This window comes from Hibiscus syriacus, unplaced genomic scaffold (genome assembly GCF_006381635.1).
Source record: "Hibiscus syriacus cultivar Baekdansim isolate YM2019G1 unplaced genomic scaffold, ASM638163v2 tig00117017_pilon, whole genome shotgun sequence".
NCBI lineage: Eukaryota > Viridiplantae > Streptophyta > Magnoliopsida > Malvales > Malvaceae > Hibiscus > Hibiscus syriacus.
In genome coordinates this window covers 931,276-947,990 of record NW_024063526.1, presented here as the reverse complement: position 1 = coordinate 947,990, position 16,715 = coordinate 931,276, and the positions used below count along the sequence as shown (strand labels likewise).

At 37.1% G+C, this 16,715-nt stretch overlaps 1 pseudogene; it reads right to left on the bottom strand.

Moving 5' to 3' along the window:
- The window catches only part of LOC120195653, a 76,803-nt pseudogene extending 62,475 nt beyond the window's left edge, over positions 1–14,328 (bottom strand).
- Positions 14,329–16,715: the final 2,387 nt, after the last annotated feature.

Genomic DNA, 16,715 nt, shown 5'->3' with positions numbered 1-16,715 from the left:
TCAAACTCATCCAAATCATCCATGCATAAAATTCCCGTAACAAAATTCCAGCCTGCACTGTCTTCAATAAATCGATCATATCTCAAGCTCCCGATATCGGATTAAGGTGATTAAAAAGGCGTTGAAAAGCTAAGAGATAGAGGAGTAATTTCTAATTTATTTATAGAACCAAACATATCTGTATCACTTCCAGAATTGGAAGACATTCTGACTGACATTCTTGCATATGATGAAACCATTTAACTTCTCTCATGCACCTAGAAACAAAGGTGAACTTTATTCAATATTTAATTGAAAACATGCATGAAACAATTAAGAGTTAATATAATAAAAGAACTAATTTGATGAATGAACTAGATGATTTAAATGCAATGCATGCTTGAATGAACAACACACTTATTAAATGCAATGAATGTTATGCAAACTTTAAATTCTCATGCAAATTCATGCATAAGAAAAGTAAAGTATTCCTCCCTTATTATTCCTTTTTCATCACGTTCCAAATGTGATGTAAACATACTCTCCATAGCTGCTTGAAATTCCTTAGCCCTTGCTCGTGTGATGGGGCCACTTGGGTACTTCTCAGGGTCTTTGCTATTGGCTATCATATCACCCGAGCTCATAGCTCACTTGAGCTGGACTTTTGAGCTAGCTAGAGACCTCATTTCAGTTAGAGAGTTGCACCGTCATCTTCACCACACAGAACACTTCAAATATGGTCTATGTCAATTTTTGTGGATTCATACCTTTTCGCGAATAGTTGTCATTCCAAAAGGTGCCTTTTCACAAGGAGCTGGTGATGTAAGGTAATTCTACCTTCTCATTTGATTGTGGATCTAGGAAGGAAGCAAAACAACCTGTACAAGTGAATTTCTCAAAACAAAATGGATAAGGGTGGTAAACGTATGGTTTAATAGGTAGGCTATTTAATAAATGATAGATGGAAGCTTAAGATGATTGAAATGGTTATGGTTATGGCGATGAAACAAAAGGATGGCTGTGAGGATAGTATCTTGAAGAACGCTCAAAGAATAACCAATGCTATAGAGAGCAAAGACCCAATCTTTATATTGTTTCTTCAAGGGGTGGTGTTAAGTACTTTGACCCACTAGTTATATGAACTAGGAACCAGAAGTATCAAGATGAAAGAAGAGGGTTGACGAGTCAGCAGGACTTAAGGAAGAGAATAATCTCACTTTAATTAAACAAAGGGTCTGATTACAAATGAAATATAATGGCCTATTTATAGTTTTTGAAGGGACTTGGCCGAATAGGTACATGTTGGTTCGGCCAGCCCTTGTACCTTCCTAAAATGACATGATTTTTAATGAAAAAACAAGACTTTAATGAAAATGCATGCTCTTGGCCGAATGGTTATGTGTTGGTTCGGCCCTAAGGATGATTTGAATGCATTTGGAAGTTATTTGGGCGCCCAAATGAAGAGAAAAGAGTCTTTGGCCGAATAGGAAGCATCCCTTGGTGTTTTGGCGCCAATTTGATGTCACATGGAGTGCACATGCTTGAATGATGCACATGGCAGCCTACATGAATGCACATGGGTCTTCTTTCTATGCTTTGATGAGGTTGCAACCATAGGATGATGTCTTGAAGTCCATGGAATGAAGATAGGCAACAACTAGGCGTGAATTAGCTTCCAACATGCATCTAGGTGACATGGCTTCCATTGGGCAGCCTAGAGATGAACTAGCTTCAAGGTAAGCTAGGTGAGTGTCTTGGTAGCTAACTAGGTGAGTTATAGCTTGATGAACTCAAGCTAGTTAGCTTTGGTCTTCTCAACTCCTCAGCTACTCTCCCAGCTAATTCCAGCTACCTCTAGTCCACTTTTCAGTAATTTGGTCCAAAGCTCTCCTCCAGTTAAGTTCAGCTACATGCTAGCTCCTCCAGCTAAGTTTAAGCTCCTTATGTGATGAAATGAGCTGCTATAATGTTCATGAGCTAGTGTGAGCTGTTGTGCTTGTCCTTTTAGCTAGCCAAGCTACCATAATATGCCTTGTTTTGTGTTTCACCTATAGGAATCACCAAACAAATAAAATAAGCAATGTGTGAGCTCATTTAAGGTAAAATGCATGCTGTCGTGAGGTGTTTGAGTGATATGAGCTATGAATGCATGTCATGAGCTAAGTACATAATGATATAACATATGTAAGCTAATGTATAAGACCTAGGAGCTAAAATGAATGCACGTGAGCTAACAAATGAATGATTAAGCATTCTGCCATTTCACGAATGAATTGAATCATGCTTAAATGAATGCAAGACTAATATAACATACTTAACATACTTGAAATAACATTGTGCATCAATTATAAAGATGTGAATATGTTGTATGCATGAATATCATATAACATGCTATTCATAAATGATAAATGAAAACATGTAATAATAATATACTAATAAATGATATATCATCATAACATATATTTGAATGTGATGTGATCCGATTCAGCGTCAAAAATGAACTTGCATCTCCAACCTTTCTCAATAATCAAAGGGGGATTTTCTTTAACTTAATCTTTCTTTATACCATAGTTATGATAATACCTTATATACATTATATTTATAGTTATGATGATGATATTATGAATGTATGAAGTTATTGTTATGAACCACATATTTATACATTTATAAATTATATTAATTAGCTTATAAAAGCTTTCTTTTGTAGGTACATGTTCGGCCACATGATGGGAGATGATTTAAAGCTAGCATGGGAGTCAATGAGCTAGGAAAACTTCCATAAGATGACTCGGGAGATCATGAAGAACAAATGATGAAAAATTATCAGCTGTCCTCTGAGCTCATAGCTCACTTGAGCTAGACTTTTGAGCTTGCTAGAGACTTCTTTTCAGCTGGAGAGTTGCACCATCATCTTCACCACACAGAGCACTAAAAATATGGTCTAGGTCGAATTTTGTGAATTCGTACCTTTTCGCGAAGAATTTCCAATCCGAGAAGTGCCCTTTCACAAGGAGCTGTCCTAAGACTCATTGACGTGTATTGCATCTATGGCCAGCTCATATTTAGCTCAAACACATGGGAAGTAGCTCAAATGATGAAAGGTTGCCTTCCAGAAATGTGACCTTTCATAAATAGTTGTTGCCCCATTGACGCCATGTCATCTAGAAGCAAGTTGGATTCAAAGTCACACCTAAGTTGCTGCTCAACTTCACGCCAAGTATGAGACACAACATAAGATCCCAAGCCACCCATGTGAGTGCCTCATGCCCAGCCCATACATGTGCCATACGTGTGGATGAAATGGGTGCCAAAATGAAGAGGGTTCTCTCTATTCAGCCTAAGCATCCTTTTGATTCAAAATTGGCGCCAAGATGAAGAGCAAGGAGACCATTCGGCCAAGGACATCTTCATTCATTAAAACATCATGTATTTCTATTTAATAGTCATGTATTTAGCCGAATGGACACCTATTTATTCGACTAAACCTATGCTAGTCTATAAATAGGCTTGGATATTTCATTTGTAAGACAACCCTTTGATAATTAAAAAAACTCCTTTGTAAGATTATTCTCTCTTCAAGTTATTTTTAGAACTATATCGATTAAGCAAGCCTTTCTAAAGCTTGTGGCGTCATTCCTTCACCTTGATACTTCTGGTTCCTATCTCCTATAGATAGAGGGTCAAAGTCCTTAATACCATCCCTTATAACGACTTATAAGAAATGGGTCTTTGCTCCTTTATAGAATTAGTTCCTTCTTAGTCTTATAAGATACTATCTATTCATTACCACCTTCCATCATCACTTTCACGCCAACTCCATCAACATTCCATTACTATTTCCATCACCATTATCCATATCCCTTCACACCCATATAATCATCCTTTATCATCAACAAGGCATTCGTCCATTTACCACCATTGGAGGCCTAATCCATTATCACTTGAAGGATCATTCTACAACACTTCCACAGCCCTTATTTGATAACTATTATATCCATTTCAATTCTTTCCATTTCCTTTCATAATTATTCATTTACTTAACCAATTATTCTTATTTTGAGCAGATTACTTTTCAATTCAAGGTGTAGCATTTGGTGTCTCTCCTAGATCGGGAAATAACAAGGTTGCCATCTTCTCCATTATTGAAGAAGTCGGTTAGCCTTACATCAAGTGGTATCAGAGAAATGGTGGATTGACATTCAAAGTGCTACAACAAAAAAAGCAACAAGAAAGAAGAAAAAAAAACATAAAGAAAAGAAAAAGACTCCTACAACAAAATTGGAGTGCAAAAGAAAGAAAACAAGAAAATCAAAATCAAATCAAAAGTGAAGAAAGTTGCAAATACACTCAAAGAGAAGCATATTACAATCTGCCCCAACAACAAACTTGACGGTGATATCCTTGTTGTTTCTTGTGAAGGAATATAGTAAGTGTTGCAACTTGAGTTGTAAGTTATCTTCATTTTTTTATCATTTCATTTCTTTATTCTTTCATCTTTTCTTATTTCATTATCATATCTTTTTCTAAACCTTTTTCTATACTACCCTTATCATAACCATTTTCTATTCCTAACCATTCTAAATCGACGCACAAACTAAAGAAACTTGCTTAATCTTGAGTTAGTTCTTAAAAAGGACCCACAATAGAGAATTGAGCGGTAAAAGGCAAAAGAGAGGGTGAGATCAGAAGGGGGATAAAAAAAAGCCAAGGAACATATCCCCGAGTGCAAACACGAGAGTGAGTGGAGTGCAATCTGAATTTTCTTGGAGTGATCAAGTGAGGATTTGTGAGTGTGATGGTAAGGTTTTCAATTCATTTTATTTGCACTAACCATGTCTCAAAGCCCCAGAGAAAATGCAGGAACACCAAATTTACAAATGCAGGCACTCATTGGCGAAATGATGAGAATGTTTCATGAAAAGTTTGATGCTCTTCATGAATAGATAGATCAATGCCAGGATCTACCACCAGGCCGTAATATTAGAATTCCTAGAAGACAACAACCACCACCCTCTCCAGAAGAAGATGTTCAAGAAAATTTTGACGAGGGAGAACAAGTAGCATTCCAAGGCCCTAGACGTGCCATTATTGATGACAATCTGAGTAATATCAATATCACAATTCCTCAATTTCAAGGAAAAACTGATCCTGAAGCTTATCTCGAATGGGAAAGCAAAGTGGAACATATTTTTAGTTGCCACAACTATTCTAAAATGAAGAAAGTGAGATTGGCAGCTATGGAGTTCATAGACTATACTTTAATATGGTGGGATCAACTTACCTTGAACCGAAGGAGGAATGGAGAACGAACGGTCTTAACTTGGCTTGAAATGAAAGGTATTATGTAGAAACGATTCATTCATGTTCACTATCACAGTGACTTGTTTCAAAGGTTACAAAATCTTAAACAAGGCCATAGGAGTGTGGAGGACTACTATAAAGAGATGGAAGTGGCAATGATCCCAGTTAATATTGAGGAGGATCGTGAAGAAACTAGGGCGAGATTCCTTGTCGGACTTAATCCCGAAATTGCCAATACCTTGGAATTGTATCATTACATCGAAATGGATGAGATGGTGCAAATGGCAATGAAAATTGAAAGACAACTAAAGAGGAGACACACATCTTGTAATATTGCACCTACATCATCCAAATGGAGTCCAAACAACATCAAGAAACCAACTCCTCCTCCTATCAAATAACAAGCCGAATCTTCAAAGAATCAACAAGCAAACAAAGACTTCAACTGAGGAAAGCAAACTACTGAACGTTCAAGAGACATTAGATGCTTTAAATGTCTTGGGAGGGGCCACGTATCTACACAATGCCCTAACCGAAACACTATGCTTTTACTTGGAAATGGCGAAATAGAATCTGAATCAGAGGAAGAACAAGAGGCACCTATTGAAATCAATGAAGAAATCACTCTTGCAGATCCCGTTGAACAAGGAGAAGCTTTGGTAATTTGAAGAAGTTTGAATCTTCAAGTTGTGGAAGATAATGCACAGTGAGAAAACATATTCCATACCCGATGCCATGTGAATGAGAAGGTATGCTTTGTTATTATAGGTGGTGGAAGTTGTACTAATGTGGCCAGTACAATAATGGTGGAAAAGCTTGGTTTGAAAATAATGAAGCATCCGAATCCATATAAGTTGCAGTAGCTCAATGAACGAGGAGAACTCAACGTTAGCAAACAGGTGATAATTCTTTTTTCCATTGGCAAATACAAAGATGAGGTTATGTGTGATGTAGTCCCTATGCACGCTAGCCATCTACTTCTTGGGAGGCCATGGCAATACGACAAAAGGACTATTCATGATTGTTTTACCAATCAATACTCGTTCAGCCATAAAGGGAAGAAGATTATCCTTATTCCTTTAACGTCTAAACAAGTCTAGAATGATCAAGCCAAAATGAAGCAAAGTGTTGAGGCTATAAGGAAAGGAAAGGCAACAACTATGGAGGAAACTGATCTGAGAACAAGTGCTTATTCCCCAAAGTGCTTGATTCAAGAATTCCTATTGACAGAATACAAGTTTGAAGATGATTATTCTAACTTTGAAAATGTAGATTGTTTCTTTGACTTGCAGGTTGTATCAAGAGACACCATTTTTCAAAAGGAATGTTTAGGAGAAGTGACCTTTGGGATTACAAAAGATGTGTCCATTGAGCAACAAAAGAACACCATTTTTCATTCAAAGGACGTGTCTTTAGAAGAACCAATGGACGTGACTTATGAGGATTCAATGATCATGCCTATTGGAGTATTAAGAGACACCACTTTTGGGATATCAAGGGACCTAAACATTCAAAGCAAAATTACATGGGCATATCTTATTCAAGAGCCTAAAGAAGGGATCCCAATTTCTGACGAAACAACAACTATGAAATGGAGGAAAGTTGAAAAGAAACCACCCTTCAATTTGAGGATAAATCGCTTTAAAGAAGGGGGGATGATGTGATCCGATTCAGCGTCAAAAATGAACTTGCTTCTCCAACCTTTCTCAAAAATCAAAGGGGGATTTTCTTTAACTTAATCTTTCTTTATACCATAGTTATGATAATAGCTTACATACATTATATTTATAGTTATGATGATGATATTATGAATGTATGAAGTTATTGTTATGAACCACATATTTATACATTTATACATTATATTACTTAACTTATAAAAGCTTTCTTTTGTAGGTACATGTTCGGCCACATGATGGGAGTTGATTTAAAGCTAGCATGGGAGTCAATGAGCTACGAAAACTTCCATAAGATGACTTGGGAGATCATGAAGAACAAATGATGAAAAGTTGTCAGCTGCCCTCCGAGCTCATAGCTCACTTGAGTTGGACTTTTGAGCTTACTAGAGACTTCTTTTTAGCTGGAGAGTTGCACCATCATCTTCACCAAACAGAGCACTACAAATATGGTATAGGTCGAATTTTGTGAATTCGTACCTTTTCGTGAAGAGTTGCCAATCTGAGAAGTGCCCTTTCACAAGGAGCTGTCCTAAGACTCATTGACATGTATTACATCTATGTCCAGCTCATATTCAGCTCAAACACATGGGAAGTAGCTCAAATGATGAAAGGTTGCCTTCCAAAAATGTGACCTTTCATAAATAGTTGCTTCCCCATTGATGCCATGTCATCTAGAAGCAAGTTGGATGCAAAGTCACACCTAAGTTGCTGCTCAACTTCACGCCAAGTAGGAGACACACCATAAGACCCCAAGCCACCCATGTGAGTGCCTCATGCCTAGCCCACACATGTTCCATGTGTGTGGATGAAATGGGTGCCAAAATGAAGAGGGTTCTCTCTATTCGGCCTAAGCATCCTTTTGATTCAAAATTGGTGCCAAGATGAAGAGCAAGGAGACTATTCGGCCAAGGACATCTTCATTCATTAAAACATCATGTATTTCTATTTAATAGTCATGTATTTAGCTGAATGGAAACCTATTTATTCGGCCAAACCTATGCTAGTCTATAAATAGGCTTGGATATTTCATTTGTAAGACAACCCTTTGATAATTAAAAAAAATCCTTTGTGAGATTATTCTCTCTTCAAGTTCTTTTTAGAACTATATCGATTAAGCAAGCCTTTCTAAAGCTTGTGGCGTCATTCCTTCACCTTGATACTTCTGGTTCCTCTCTCCTATAGATAGAGGGTCAAAGTCCTTAATATCATCCCTTATAACGACTTATAAGAAACGGGTCTTTGCTCCTTTATAGCTTTGGCTTCTTCTTAGTCTTATAAGATACTATCTATTCATTACCACCTTCCATCATCACTTTCACGCCAACTCCATCAACATTCCATTACTATTTCCATCACCATTATCCATATCCCTTCACACCCATATAATCATCCTTCATCATCAACAAGGCATTCGTCCATTTACCACCATTGGAGGCCTAATCCATTATCAATTGAAGGATCATTCTACAACACTTCCGCAGCCCTTCTTTGATAACTATTCTATCCATTTCAATTCTTTCCATTTCCTTTCATAATTATTCATTTACTTAACCAATTCTTCTTCTTTTGAGCAGATTACTTTTCAATTCAAGGTGTAGCATTTGGTATCTCTCCTAGATCGGGAAATAACAAGGTTGCCATCTTCTCCATTATTGAAGAAGCCGGTTAGCCTTACATCAGAATGATATGAAAGACATGATTAACTAAGCATAGGATGGAAATAATAATATGATAATTTATACTAACATGTGAATGAATGCTTATGATAGAATAGAATGTATAAATGATATAATATAAGATAAGGTAATGAAGAACTCCCTTAGAAACAACTTTGAAGAACATCCATGGTGTGTTCAAGTCATGGAGAAAGTTGGAGCTAGTTTGGATCGTATCATCCTCCCCTTCTTTTAGGCGATTTGTCCTCAAATCGAAGTAGTTTCTCATTGAAGACCTTCTTGATGTAGGAAGGATTGAATCCTTATGTTTTCCTCCAATAGATGATTCACACGATATGTTCAACCTCTTGGCTTCAAATCTGGTAACTTCACGTCCTTTAATGGGAGGACACAATGTTTGGGAACCATCACATGTCCTTTGAATGGAAAAGACGTATCCCTTCACGAACCAACTTGATCCTTTTATTTTATTCTTTGAATAAACATAATGCTTGGAAAGGACCTCTATCTCTTCAATTCCTCCTTTTAATTCACTATGCTTGTTGGTAAAAAGGTTTGTCTCCTGGTTGAAGTCATCACGTATCTTGGTGAAAATAATTGTTCTTTGAATGACTCCTTGGTGCTGATTTAAATGATCATGTCCTTTCACCTTTATGCCTCTCCGAATGATTGCCTTTAAGGTTGGTACTACTTCACCATAAGGATGAAATAGGTTGGTCCTTTCATCCATTGTTTGTCTCCTGGTTGGAGTCATCACGTATCTTGTGGCACTTCAATTGGCACATTCTTTTGAATTTCAAGAGGTACATCCTTTGAAATGTCAAAGGACATGTCTTGTGGATTACCAAAAGTCACATCTATTGATTCTTCAAAAGACATGTTCTTTGAGTCTTCAATTTGAAGTGATATGTCTCTTGGATTGTCCTGCAAAACAAAAGTAATAATTGGAGGAAAAGAATTGTTAGGTGAATCATGCTCTCCATTCTCCCTTTCTTTTCTAATGTTTCTCGTATCAATCTGATTTTCCACTTATTCTACTTGATGCTCTTGCAAGACTTCTCTTTCAACACTAATAGTTTCATTTACAATTGTTCTTGTCTCTCAAAAAGTTCTTCTTCAAGGGTTCTTTTCATGGCCTTCTTTTTCTCCCATTCTTCTATGCGTGACTTAAGGGTCACTTGGCATTCATGAACTTGACTTGGAAGCAGAGGCGCCAATATGATTTTCTTTCCTTGATGTTGGAAAGAATACTTGTTGGAAAATCCATCATGATTAGCCTTCTTGTCAAATTGCCAATGACGTCCTAGTATAAGGTGGCTTGCACTCATGGGCACCACATCACAAAGGACTCCATCATTGTATCTTCCAATTGAGAAAGGTACAACAAATTGTTTGGTTACCTTGGCTTCACCTACATCATTGAGCCATTGAAGTTTGTAAGGATGAGGATTCTTGGAAGTCTGGAGACCCAACTTTTCCACCATGTGAGTACTTGCTACGTTTGTACAACTTCCTCCATCAATGATCACCACACAAATTTTTTCTCCCACGTGACATTTGGTATGGAAGATGTTCTCTCTTTGTTCATCCTCTTGACTTTGAATGTTCAAAGTCCTTTTGACTACAAATATGTTGGATGGAAGAGACATGTTAGCAAATAAGGAAAAACGAAATGTGTGTAGGACCTTACCAGAATGTACTCTCACAAAGCCTCACGAGTCACTCCAAGGAAAATTTGAATGTCACTCAATCCGCTCGTGTTTGCACTCTAGGACTATAATGGCTTTTATTTGTCCTCTTCTGATCTCACACATGCTCTAGCCTTTTTCCTCTCGATTCTCTTGTCCCAAGTTCTAGAGAACTTTACTCAAACCGTATCAAGTAAATTTTACTTGTTTAGCGTCGGCTGCAAGAGGGTTAGTAGGAATGGAAAGTAAAATATAATGAAAGCGTGGCTTAGAAAATAGAAAGAAAAGAACAAAAGGGGTTACTTACGCAAGTCACTTTACAACCTTCTATCACCACAATCAATTTAAACGGCTTTCTTGACTTGCTTTGTAATGAGAATTGTTGATGAGTGCTTCAACTTCTTTCTTTTATTTTCTTTGCTTTTTCTTCCTTTTTGAGTGCTTTAAATTGCTTCTTTGAGTGCTTTGATTTTCTTTGCTAGTTTTTTTTTCGTTCACTTTACACTTCTTTTTGTATTTTTTTGTTATTGTTGCACGTTGCTTTCTTCCACCAAAGCTCTGATTACCGCTTGATGTAAGGTAATTCTACCTTCTCATTTGATTGTGGATCTAGGAAGGAAGAAAAACAACCTGTACAAGTGAATGGCTCAAAGCAAAATGGATAAGGGTGGTAAACGTATGGTTTAATAGGTAGGCTATTTAATAAATGAGAGATGGAAGCGGAAGATGATTGAAATGGTTATGGTTATGGCGATGAAATAAAACGATGGTTGTGAGGATAGTATCTGAAGAACGCTCAAAGAAGAACCAATGCTATAGAGAGCAAAGACCCAATCTTTATATTGTTTCTTCAAGGGGTGGTGTTAAGTACTTTGACCCACTAGTTATATGAACTAGGAACTAGAAGTATCAAGATGAAAGAAGAGGGTTGACGCCACAAGTATAAATTATACTTGATAAGTTGATAAAAAGTCACCAGGACTTAAGGAAGAGAATAATCTCACTTTAATTGAACAAAGGGTCTGATTACAAATGACATGATTTTTAATGAAAAAACAAGACTTTAATGAAAATACATGCTCTTGGCCGAATGGTTATGTGTTGGTTTGGCCCTAAGGATGATTTGAATGCATTTGGAAGTTATTTGGGTGCCAAAATGAAGAGGAAAGAGTCTTTGGCCGAATAGGAAGCATCCCTTGGTGTATTGGCGCCAATTTGATGTCACATGGAGTGCACATGCTTGAATGATGCACATGGCAGCCTACATGAATGCACATGGGTCTTCTTGCTATGCTTTGATGAGGTTGCAAAAATAGGATGATGTCTTGAAGTCCATGGAATGAAGATAGGCAATAACTAGGCGTGAATTAGCTTCCAACATTCATCTAAGTGACATGGCTTCCATTGGGCAGCCTAGAGATGAACTAGCTTCAAGGTAAGCTAGGTGAGTGTCTTGCTAGCTAACTAGGTGAGTTATAGCTTGATGAACTCAAGCTAGTTAGCTTTGGTCTTCTCAACTCCTCAGCTACTCTCCCAGCTACTTCCAGCTACCTCTAGTCCACTTTTCAATAATTTGGTCCAAAGCTCTCCTCCAGCTAAGTTCAGCTACATGCTAGCTCCTCCAGCTAAGTTTAAGCTCCTTATGTGATGAAATGATCTGCCATAATGTTCATGAGCTAGTGTGAGCTGTTGTGGTTGTCCTTTTAGCTAGCCAAGCTACTATAATATGCCTTGTTTTGTGTTTCACCTATAGGAATCACCAAACAAATAAAATAAGCAATGTGTGAGCTCATTTAAGGTAAAATGCATGCTGTCGTGAGGTGTTTGAGTGATATGAGCTATGAATGCATGTCATGAGCTAAGTACATAATGATATAGCATATGTAAGCTAATGTATAAGACCTAGGAGCTAAAATGAATGCACGTGAGCTAACAAATGAATGATTAAGCATTCTGCCATTTCACGAATGAATTGAATCATGCTTAAATGAATGCAAGACTAATATAACATACTTAACATACTTGAAATAACATTGTGCATCAATTATAAAGATGTGAATATGTTGTATGCATGAATATCATATAACATGGTATTCATAAATGATAAATGGAAACATGTAATAATAATATCCTAAGAAATGATATGTCAACATAACATATATTTGAATGATATGAAAGACATGATTAACTAAACATAGGATGGAAATAATAATATGATAATTTATTCTAACATGTGAATGAATGCTTATGATAGAATAGAATGTATAAATGATATAATATAAGATAGGGTAATGAAGAACTCCCTTAGAAGCAACTTTGAAGAACATCCATGGTGTGTTCAAGTCATGGAGAAAGTTGGAGCTAGTTTGGATCGTATCAGCTGGCCTATGACTCATCTTCATGTAATTCATCTATGACCAGCTCATCTTCAGCTCAAACACTTGTAAAGTAGCACTAATGATGAAAGGTTACCTTCCACATAATGTGACCTTTCATGACAAGTTGCTGCCCATTGAAGGCCATCACACCTAGATGCATGTTGGAAGCTAAGTCATGCCTAGTTGTTGTCATATTCATTCCATTGACTTCAAGACACCATCCTATGGTTGTAACATCACCAAAGCCTTGCAAGAAGACCCATGTGCGTTCAAGTAGGCTGCCATGTGCATCATTCAAGCATGTGCACTCCATGTGCATCAAATTGGTGCCAAAACACCAAGGGATGCTTCCTATTCGGCCAAAGACTCTTTCCTCTTCATTTTGGCGCCCAAATAACTTCCAAATGCATTCAAATCAACCTTAGGGCCGAACCAACACATAACCATTCGGCCAAGAGCATGTATCTTCATTTAAATCATGTACTTTCATAAAAAATCATGTATTTTCAAAGGGGTTTCAACCTTGGCCGAACCATCAAGTATCTATTCGGCCTAAACCCTTTGAAAACTATAAATAGGCTATTTCATTTCATTTGTAACACAACCCTTTGATCAATTAAAAATCCTTTGTGAGATTATTCTCTCTTCAAGTTATTTTTAGAACTATATCGATTAAGCAAGCCTTTCTAAAGCTTGTGGCATCATTCTTTCACCTTGATACTTCTGGTTCCTATCTCCTATAGATAGAGGGTCAAAGTCCTTAATACCATCCCTTATAACGACTTATAAGAAATGGGTCTTTGCTCCTTTATAGCATTGGTTCCTTCTTAGTTTTATAAGATAAAATCTGTCCATCACCATTATCACGCCTATATGATCACTATATTCCATCACCATATCACGCCTATATTATCACCAACTTCTAAATTTCCATTTCTTCATCTTTGAAATTATCCTTCATCTTTGAAATTATCCTTCATCCTCAACAAGGCATTCGTCCATCACCACTATTGGAGGCCGAATCCATCATCACTTGAAGGATCATTCTACAATACTTCCGTAGCCCTTCTTTGATAACTATTCTATCCATTTCAATTCTTTCCATTTCCTTTCTTAATTACTCATTTACTTAACCAATCATTCTTCTTTGTGCAGATTACTTTTCAATTCAAGGTGTAACATTTAGTGTCTCTCCTAGATCGAAAAATAACAAGGTTTTCATCTTCTCTATTATTGAAGAAGCCTGGTCAGCCTTACATTATCATGTGTTGAAGAAGTTTGGTCATTGGCCTGATCCCATCAGTGTAGATACATGGCCCCTCCCAAGACATTTAAAGCACCTAATGTCTCTGGATCGTTTAATGGTTTGTTTTCCTCGGTTGGGGTCTTTACTTACTTGCTGAGTCTTTGAAGATTCAGCTTGTTCTTTGATAGGAGGAGGAGTAGGCTTCTTTATGTTGTTTGGACTCAATTTTGATGGTGTGGGTGCAACATTGCGAGATGTATGTCTCCTCTTCAGTTGCCTTTCGATCTTCATTGCCATTTGCACTATTTCATCTATTTCAATATAATGGTACAACTCAAAGGTGTTGGCAATTTTGGGATTAAGTCCATCAAGGAATCTCGCCATAGTTGCTTCACGATCCTCCTTAATATTGACTCGGATCATTTCCACTTCTATTTCTTTGTAGTAATCCTCCACACTTCTCTGGCCTTGTTTGAGATTCTGTAACTTTTGAAACAAGTCTCGGTGATAGTGAACAGGAATTAAGCATTTCCGCATAATACCTTTCATTTTATGCCAAGTTAAGACCGGTCGTTCTCCATTCCTCTTTCGATTAAGGGTAAGTTGATCCCACCATATTAAAGCATAGTCTATGAACTCCATGGCTTCCAATATCACTTTCTTCATCTCAGAATAGTTGTGGCAACTAAAAACATGTTCCACCTTACTTTCCCATTCGATATAGGCTTCAGGATTAGTCTTTCCTTGGAATTGAGGAATTTTGATCTTGATATTGCTTAGATTGTCATCAACAATAGCATGTCTAGGGCCTTTGATATGATCTAAACTAGCTCTAACTTTTTCCATGACTTGATCACACCATGGATGTTTTTCATTGCTATTTCTAAGGGAGTTCTTCATTACCCTATCTTATATTATATCATTTATACATTCTATTCTATCATAAGCATGCATTCACATGTTAGTATAAATTATCATATTATTATTTCCATCATATGCTTAGTTGATCATGTCTTTCATATCATTCAAACATATGCTATGATTACATATCATTTCTTAGGATATTATTATTGCATGTTTCCATTTATCATTTATGAATACCATGTTATATGATATTCATGCATACAACATATACCCACATCTTTATGATTGATACACAATGTTATAAGTATGTTAGATTAATCTTACATCCATTTAAGCATGATTAATTACATTCATGAAATGGTATCATGCTTAATCATTCATTTGTTAGCTCATATGCATTTATTTTAGCTCCTAGGTCTTACACATTAGCTTACATATGTTATATCATTATGTACTTAGCTCATGACATGCATTCATAGCTTCTATCACTCAAACACCTCACGGAAGCATGCATTTTACCTTAAATGAGCTCACACTTTGCTTAATTTGTTTGTTTGTTTGTTTCTATAGGTAAAACATAAAGCAATGCATATTATGGTAGCTTGGTTAGCTAAAAGGACAAGCATAGCAACTCACACTAGCTCATGAACATTATGGTAGCTCATTTCATCGCATAAGGAGCTTCAACTTTGCTGGAGGAGCTAGCATGTAGCTGAACTTAGCTGGAGGAGAGCTTTGGACCAAATTGCTGAATAGTGGACTAGAGGTAGTTGGAAGTAGCTGGGAGAGTATCTGAGGAGCTGAGAAGACCAAAGCTAACTAGCTTGAGTTCATCAAGCTATAACTCACCTAGTTAGCTACCAAGACACTCATCTCGCTTAACTTGAAGCTAATTAACGCCTAGTTGTTGCCTATCTTCATTCCATGGACTTCAAGACATAATCCTATGGTTGCAACCTCATCAAAGCATAGCAAGAAGACCCATGTGCATTCATGTAGGCTGCCATGTGCATCATTCAAGCATGTGCACTCCATGTGACATCAAATTGGCGCCAAAACACCAAGGGATGCTTCATATTCGGCCAAAGACTCTTTCCTCTTCATTTTGGCGCCCAAATAACTTCCAAATGCATTCAAATCATCCTTAGGGCCGAACCAACACATAACCATTCGGCCAAGAGCATTTATTTTCATTAAAGTCTTGTTTTTTCATTAAAAATCATGTCATTTTAGGAAGGTACAAGGGCTGGCCGAACCAACATGTACCTATTCGGGCAAGTCCCTTCAAAAACTATAAATAGGCCATTATATTTCATTTGTAAGAAGACCTTTTTGATTAATATAAGTGATATTATTCTCTTCCTTAAGTCCTGGTGACTTTTATCGACTTATCAAGTATTTTATACTTATGGCGTCAACCTCCTTTTCACCTTGATACTTCTGATTCCTAGTTCCTATAACTAGTGGGTCAAAGTACTTAATACCACCCCTTGAAAAAGCTATATAAAGTCTGTGTCTTTGCTCTCTATAGCATTAGTTCTTCTTTGAGTCTTCTTTGAGATACTATCCTCGCAATTATCCCTTTGTTTCATCAGCCATAACCCATAGCCATATCAATCATCTTCTGCTTCCATCTATCATTTAAACAGCCCACCTATTCACCCTAGCATCTACCACCCTTAACCATATCTTTTTTGAGCCATTCACTTATGTAGGTTGTTTTGCTTCCTTCCTAGATCCATAATCAATTGTTAAGGTACAAGTTCCTTACATCAGCCTTGGAATGCTGCTTGTTCTCCATCGTCAATATTTTCTTGAACATCTTTTTTTGGAGGTGGTGGTTGTTTTTGTCTTCTCGAGACTCCATTATTCTGGGCTGGTGGTAGATCCTGACGTTGATATATCTT